General features: G+C 37.5%; 1 non-coding gene across 1 annotated transcript; it reads left to right on the top strand.

Annotated features, from left to right (window-relative positions):
• Positions 1-1,715: 1,715 nt before the first annotated feature.
• Positions 1,716-1,819, top strand: LOC148580861 (small nucleolar RNA R71). Its single transcript, XR_015897048.1, has one exon. It is a non-coding gene; the product is annotated as a small nucleolar RNA R71 (small nucleolar RNA).
• The last annotated feature ends 6,043 nt before the right edge of the window (positions 1,820-7,862 follow it).

Genomic DNA, 7,862 nt, shown 5'->3' with positions numbered 1-7,862 from the left:
CATAAAATAACAATGGAAAATAAATAAATATAATTAAATAAAATTGGGTTGCCTCCCATCAAGCGCTTCTTTAATGTCAATAGCTTGACAGTGAGCTCTTAGAGAGCTTCACAGAGACTCAGAGCTCAATGATGGCCTCCCAAAACTAAACTTAGAAGTTGAGTGTGGGAGCTCTATTTGACTCTGTGTTGAGAGAAGCTTTTTATGCTTCCTCTCCACGGTTACAGAAGAAGATCCTTGAGCCTTAAACACAAGATAGTCCTCATTCAATTAAAGGACTAACTCTCCTTTGTCCACATCAATCACAGCTCTTTCTGGTGCTAGGAAGGGTCTTCCTAGGATGATGGATTCATCCTCTTCCTTCCCAGTATCTAGGATTATGAAATTAGCAGGGATGTACAGGCCTTCAACCTTCACCAAGACATCCTCTGCAAGTCCATAAGCCTGTTTCATTGAATTGTCTGCCATCTCTAGTGAGATTATTGCAGCTTGTACCTCAAAGATTCCTGATTTCTCCATTACAGAGAGGGGCATGAGGTTCATCCCTGATCCCAGGTCACACAGAGCCTTCTCAAAGATCATGGTGCCTATGGTACAAGATATTAAGAACTTTTCAGGATCCTATTTCTTCTGAGGTGATTTCAGTTGAACCAGATCATTTAGTTCATTGATGAGCAATGGGGGTTCATTCTCCCAAGTCTCATTACCAATTAACTTGGCATTTAGCTTTATGATTGCTCCCAGATATTGAGCAACTTGCTCTTCAGCAATATCTTCATCCTCTTCAGAGGAAGAGTACTCATCAGAGCTCATGAATGCCAACAGTAAGTTCAGTGGAATCTCTATGGTCTCTATATGAGCCTCAGATTCCTTGGGTTCCTCATTAGGGAACTCCTTGGAGGCCAGTGGACGTCCATTGAGGTCTTCTTCACTGGAAATCACTGCCTTTCCCTCCTCTATAGGTTTGGCCATGTTGGACGTGTAGATGGCCTTACACTCTCTTTTTGGATTCTCTTCTGTATTGCTTGGGAGAGTACTAGGAGGGAGTTCAGTAACTCTTTTACTCAGCTGACCTACTTGTGCCTCCAAATTTCTAATGGAGGACCTCGCTTCAGTCATGAAACTGAGAGTGGTCTTAGATAGATCAGAGACTACAGTTGCTAAGTCAGAGTGGCTCTGCTTAAAATTCTCTGTCTGTTGCTGAGAAGATGATGGAAAAGGTTTGTTATTTCCAAACCGTGCTCTCCTACCATTATTATTATTGAAGCATTGATTAGGCTTCTATTGATCCTTCCATGAGAGATTAGGATGATTCCTCCATGAAGGATTGTAGGTGTTTCCACAGGATTCTCCCATGTAATTCACCTCTTCCATTGCAGGATTCTCAGGGTCATATGCTTCTTCTTCAGAGGAAGCTTCCTTAGTACTGCCTGTTGCAGCTTGCATTCCAGACAGACTCTGAGAAATCATATTGACTTGCTGATTCAATATTTTGTTCTAAGCCAATATTACATTCAGAGTATCAATCTCAAGAACTCCTTTCTTCTGAGTTATCCCATTATTCATAGGATTCCTTTCAGAAGTGTACATGAACTGGTTATTTGCAACCATTTCAATGAGTTCCTGGGCTTCTGCAGGTGTCTTCTTCAGATGACATTTTGGACAATTCAGACTGACCATCATAGAATATACATATGATGCTCCATTCTAAAAACATGTCAGAAGGACACCTTCTGATCAATTGCTTGTATCTTTCCCAAGCTTCATAGAGGGATTCACCTTCATTCTGTCTAAAGGTTTGGACTTCCACTCTAAGCTTGCTCAACTTATGAGGTGGAAAGAATTCGGCCAAGAAAGCATTGACCAACTTTTTCCAAGAGTTCAAGCTATCTTTAGGTTGTGAGTCCAACCATGTCCTAGCTCTGTCTCTTACAGCAAAAGGGAAAAGCATAAGTCTGTAGACCTCAGGATTAACCCCATTGGTCTTAACAGTATCACAGATTTGCAAGAATTCAGCTAAAAACTGATAAGGATCTTCCAATAGAAGTCCATGAAACTTGCAATTCTACTGCATCAGTGAAACTAATTGAGGCTTAAGCTCAAAGTTGTTTGCTCCAATTGCAGGAATTGAGATGCTCCTTCCACATAAGTCAGAAGAGGGTGCAATAGAGTCACCAAGCATCTTCCTTGCATCTCCACCATTGTTATTGGGTTCGGCCATCTCTTCTTCTTTTTCGAAAAATTCTGTTAGGTCCTCTCTAGAGTGTTGTGCTTTAGCTTCTCTTAGCTTTCTCTTTAGAGTCCTTTCAGATTTTGGATCAGCTTCAACAAGAATGTTCTTATCCTTGCTCCTGCTCATGTGAAAAAGAAGAGAACAGAAAAGAATAGGAATCCTCTATGTCACATTATAGAGATTCCTTTATGTGAGTAGAAGAATAGAAGAGTAGAATAAAGAAGAGAGAAGATGAAGAATTCGAACACAGAGAGGGAGAGAGGGTTGGAATTATAAGAAGAAGAGAAGTATTAGTAAACAAATAAATAAATAGAAAGAGATGAGAGAGAGAGAATTCAAATTTTAAATTAAAATAAAAGGAAAATATTTTTGTTTTTATTTTAATTATTGGTTAGTATTCAAAAATTATAAAAAGGAATAAAATTAAATTAAAATTTAAAACAATTAGTTAATTAAAAAGGAATTTTGAAAAAGTGGTGAGGAGTTTTCGAAAACAAGAGAGAGAAAAGTAGTTAGTTAGTTTTGAAAAAGATAAAAAATAGTAAACTTTTAAAATCAAACAAAAAGTCAAGTAGTTAATTGAAAAAGATTTGAAAATCAAATTTGAAAAGATAAGAAGTTAGAAAGGATTTTGAAATTGATTTTGAAAAATATATATTAAAATTTATTTTGAAATAGATTTAAAAAGGAAATTAAAAAGATTTGATTTTGAAAATTAAAGTTGATTACTTGACTAACAACAGACTAAAAGATATGATTCTAGAATTTAAAGATTGAACCTTTCTTAATAGGCAAGTAACAACTTGAGATTTTTTAATTAAAATATTGAATGTTAGTATTAATTTCGAAAATATGAAACAAAATTAAGAAAATGATTTTGAAAATCAATTTTTAAAAGTTTTCGAAAAACAGGAAAGAAAAATGAAAAAGGTTTGATTTTTGAAAAAGATTTGAAAAAGATGGAATTTTTAATTTGAAATTTTGACTTGACTAACAAGAAACAACTAAATTTTAAAAATTTTTTACTAAGTCAATCCAAAATTTTGAAATTTATGAGAAGAATAAGGGAAATATTTTTTTTTTTGGTTTTTGAATTTTTAATGAGGAGAGAGAAAAACATAAAAAAGACACCAGACATAAAAATTATGAATCAAAATAAGAAAAATATGCAAGAACATTTTGAATGTCAAGATGAAAACCAAGAACACTTTGAATGTCAAGATGAACACCAAGAACTTATTTTTGAAAAAAAATTTTAAGAAAAGAAACACATGCAAGACACCAAACTTAAAAATTTTTAAGCTTTAGACAATAAGAATTAAAAAATGCATATAAAAAATAAGAAAAGACACAAAAAGAAAAACACAAGATCAAACAAAGACAATCACAAGAACAACTTGAAGATCATGAAGAACGCATGCATGAATTTTTCAAAAATTTAAGGGAAATTAAAACATGAAATTGACACCAAACTTAAAATTTTGACACTAGACTCAAACAAGAAACATAAAATTTTTGGTTTTTATGATTTTATCAAATTTTTTTTTGTATTTTTCGAAAATATTTTGGAAAAAGAAAATAAGGAGATACAAAATTTTTAATAAGAATTCTAGGAATCATGCAATGTTAGTCTAAAGCTTCGGTCCAAAAATTTAGACATGGCTTAATAGCCAGCCAAGCTTTATGTGAAAGCTTCGGTCCAAAAGATTAGACATGGCCAAATGGCCAACCAAACTTCAACATACAATTCAGACATACAACAGCCAATTAGGTGAGAATCTAAAGGCTCTTGCAATGATAAGTGGAAGCCTCGGTCCAAAAGAATTTAGACATGACTTGACAGCCAGCCAGGCTTCAACAGATCAAGACGAAACTCTAGAATTCATTCTTGAAAATTCTGAAGAACAAATATTTTTTTTTGAATTTTTTGAAAATAAAAAGCTTAAAAATAAAATAAAATTACCTCCTCTGAGCAACAAGATGAACCGTCAGTTGTCCAAACTCGAACAATCCCCGGCAACGGCGCCAAAAACTTGGTACACAAAATCGTGATTGTTTGTTACCTGGCTACAACACCAAAAACTTGGTGTGGGAAAACGTGATCTCAAGATTTCTTACACAGTCCCACGTAACTAACCAGTAAGTGCACTGGGTCGTCCAAGTAATAAACCTTATGTGAGTAAGGGTCGATCCTACGGAGATTGTCGGCATGAAGCAAGCTATGGTCATCGTTGTAAATCTCAGTCAGGAGGATTCAATTGGTTATGAGGTTTTGATAATTAAAATATAAATAAAACAGAAAATAAAATAGAGATACTTATGTAATTCATTGGTGGAAATTTCAGATAAGCGTCTGGAGATGCTTTGTTGCTTCTAAACTTCTGCTTTCCTATTGCCTTCTTCCAACCATGCGTTACCTCCTTCCATGGCAAGCTGTATGATCCTCTCGGATGAAAACAAATCCATATGCGCTGTCACCGCACGGCTAATCATCTGTCAGTTCCCGCTAGCATCGGAATATAACCATTGTCCTTTTGCACACTGTCATTGCGCCCAACATTCGCAAGTTTGAAGCTCGTCACAGTCATCCCTTCCCAGATCCTACTCAGAATACCACAGACAAGGTTTAGACTTTCCGGATCTTAGGAATGCTACTAATGGTTCTAGCCTATACCACGAAGATACCAATCTCACAGACTCGGTCTGTGTATTAGATATCCAAGAGAGTATACTCCAGCTATCGTTCAATGACTATGTTGAACATCATGTAGATCGCTTTGTGGTTGTCAGGCATGCGATCTTGGCTAAGCGAGTAACGAAGATTGGGTGATTGTCACGGGTTACCCCTTCATTCTGACTTAAGTGAATTATGTACGAGAGTATATCTTGGAGAAGAAGTAGGCGTGAATTGAAAAGAAAAACAGTAGTAATTACATTAATTCATGAAGAATAGCATAGCTCCACACTTTAATCTATGGGGTGTAGAAACTCCATCATAGAAAATACATAAGTGAAAGGTCTAGGCATGGCCGTGAGGCCAGCCTCCAAACGTGTACAATAGCATATGATTCATAGACTTGATAAAAGCCTTCTTAAATAAATCACTAAAAGTAGTTTTTATACTAAACTAGTAATCTAGGTTTACAGAAAATGAGTAACTAAGTACAGAAATCCATTTCCGGGGCCCACTTGGTGTTTGCTTGGGCTGAGCATTGAAGCTTTTTCGTGCTTAGACTTTTCTTGGAGTTAAACGCCAGCTTTGGTGCCAGTTTGGGCATTTAACTCCAATTCTGGTGCCAGCTTGGGGGTTTTACGCTAAGATGTTTTAGGCTGACTTTGAACGCTAGTTTGGGCCATTAAATCTTGGGCAAAGTATGAACTATTATATATTGTTGGAAATCCCAGGATATTTACTTTCCAACGCAATTGAGAGCGCACCAATTGGGCTTCTGTAGCTCCAGAAAATCCACTTCGAGTACAGGGAGGTCAGAAACCAACAGCATCTGTAGTCCTTTTTCAGCCTCTGAATAAGATTTTTGCTCAGGTCCCTCAATTTTAGCCAGAAAATACCTGAATCACAAAAAAACACACAAACTCATAGTAAAGTCCAGAAATGTGATTTTTGAATAAAAACTAATAAAAATATAATAAAAAATAGCTATTTCATACTAAAAACTATGTAAAAACAATGCCGAAAAGGGTATAAATTATCCGCTCATCAGAACTATAATGACAATATGCATCAAGGATGGAACAATCAAAGGTGGGAGGAGCCTCAAGGGATTGATCACCCTTCTTGGCAACAACAACCTCCGGATTCTTATGGGTATAACTCTCATCCTAATGCATATCAATCTAATGGATGTGGTGACCCTTATTGTGATTGTCAACAACCACCACCACATGCCTATGAACCACCCCCTCAACATGGTTTTGAACCACCTTACTCACAAGTCCCATACCATCAAACACCTCCATATGGCCCTAATCCTTATCTACCCTACCAACCACCTGATGACCCATATGAACCATACATAGAACTACCACAATTCCAACTACTCTCAAGAACCACCTCAACATACACCAACTCCATACCCTTACCAAAATGAACCACCTTCCAACTATAATGCCTTTCCCTCAAACAATGAACCCTCTCTTCCACCACCGCCCCCCAATGAAGCCCTCATGCTAGAACTAGGAGATCTTGACTCTCAACTCCAAAGGCAACAAGAGGGGATGGAAAAGGAGTTTAAAGAGCTAGGAGCCAAGATGGCTATCCTAGTGGAAGCCGTTAAAAACATGGCCTCCTTCCGACTAAGCCTAAGCAACCAAAGCACTCCCATTGATGAATGTGGAGAAGCAACCAAGGAGCATAGTGAGGGAGTGAGTTTAGAGCTTCAAGGTGAAGAAGAGGATTTAAAGCAAGAATTGCCACAAGGGGTGGAAGTTAAGACAATTGAATCGGAAGGAGTGGTTGAAAACCTAGGAGATGTTGGAAGTCCATGGGAATGTAGAATCATAAAGCCTTCTTCCAAGAAGCTTGACATTGATGTTGAGGAGGGTGTACAACCTCCAAAGCATATCATGGTGAAAAACTTTGAAGAGGTTGACCAAGAGATGGATTCAATCATTGAGGAATTCTTGTGTACAATTGAATCCTCTTCCATTGGGCTTGACATGGAGATTAAAGAAGAAGACACCTCACCTTCCATACCCTTGGTAAGCAATGAAGAAAAGATTGAATTGGAAGGTAGCTACCAAGAGGAAGAGGTTGAGCAAGAAGCAAGCTCCATTATTGAAGATGATTCCATACCAACTAATGAATCTCCTTTATTGTGTTGTGAAATTGATGACAAGGAAAACCGTGCACAACCTCCAACACATGGTTTGAGCAATGAAGGGTGTATAAAAGAAGTTGGTGAGCAAGGAATTGAAGTTGAAGAAGCTTGCAAGGAGGTGGAGGTAGCCAAGAAGGAGCACAAGGGCGTAGACCTCGCATTGGCTAAGTGTGGGGAGGTCCCCCTTCCTAAGTCACCATCATCCAACACAATATTCAAGTGGGTAAAATTCTTATTCCTAAGCTTTTCTTTTTCACTTGAATATGGTTTGATTGAAAGTGATGGTCAACTTAGAGCTCTTTGTAGAGTTAAGAGTAGGAGAGAGTTGTGTAGTGGTTGGACACATCACTCTAAGTACATGATAGTTGCATGCTCGGAGTTGAATGGCAATGGTTGGTGTAGAACCAAATTGCATGGGTCTAGGAGAATGTTTTGGTGCTTAATTGAGAATTCTAAGGTCATGCCACCCAATTGGAATCATGATGATCAATTTGAAGATGGGTGTCAAAACAAAGTTTGGGATCCCGGATCGCACAAGGAAAATCAAATTTGAGAGCCCATGGCTTGTATGAAACTCCATCAAGGCTTGGAGTTATCATCTTTGAAGACTAAAGCTTATTGGAGATTGAAGCATTGGTGGATGTTCAAGGATAGCTTCAAGCACAAGCCACCTTAAGAGGAGCTCCCCATAAGTCCAACTTAAGGACAATAAACAAAAGTGCTAGGTGGAAGACACCCCACCATGGTAAATTCTTTTCATTTTCCCTTTTGTACATACTGGTAATTAGTTT

Source organism: Arachis ipaensis, chromosome B10 (genome assembly GCF_059453495.1).
Source record: "Arachis ipaensis isolate K30076 ecotype BB chromosome B10, ASM5945349v1, whole genome shotgun sequence".
NCBI classification, from domain to species: domain Eukaryota; kingdom Viridiplantae; phylum Streptophyta; class Magnoliopsida; order Fabales; family Fabaceae; genus Arachis; species Arachis ipaensis.
This window is presented reverse-complemented; position numbering and strand designations above follow the sequence as displayed.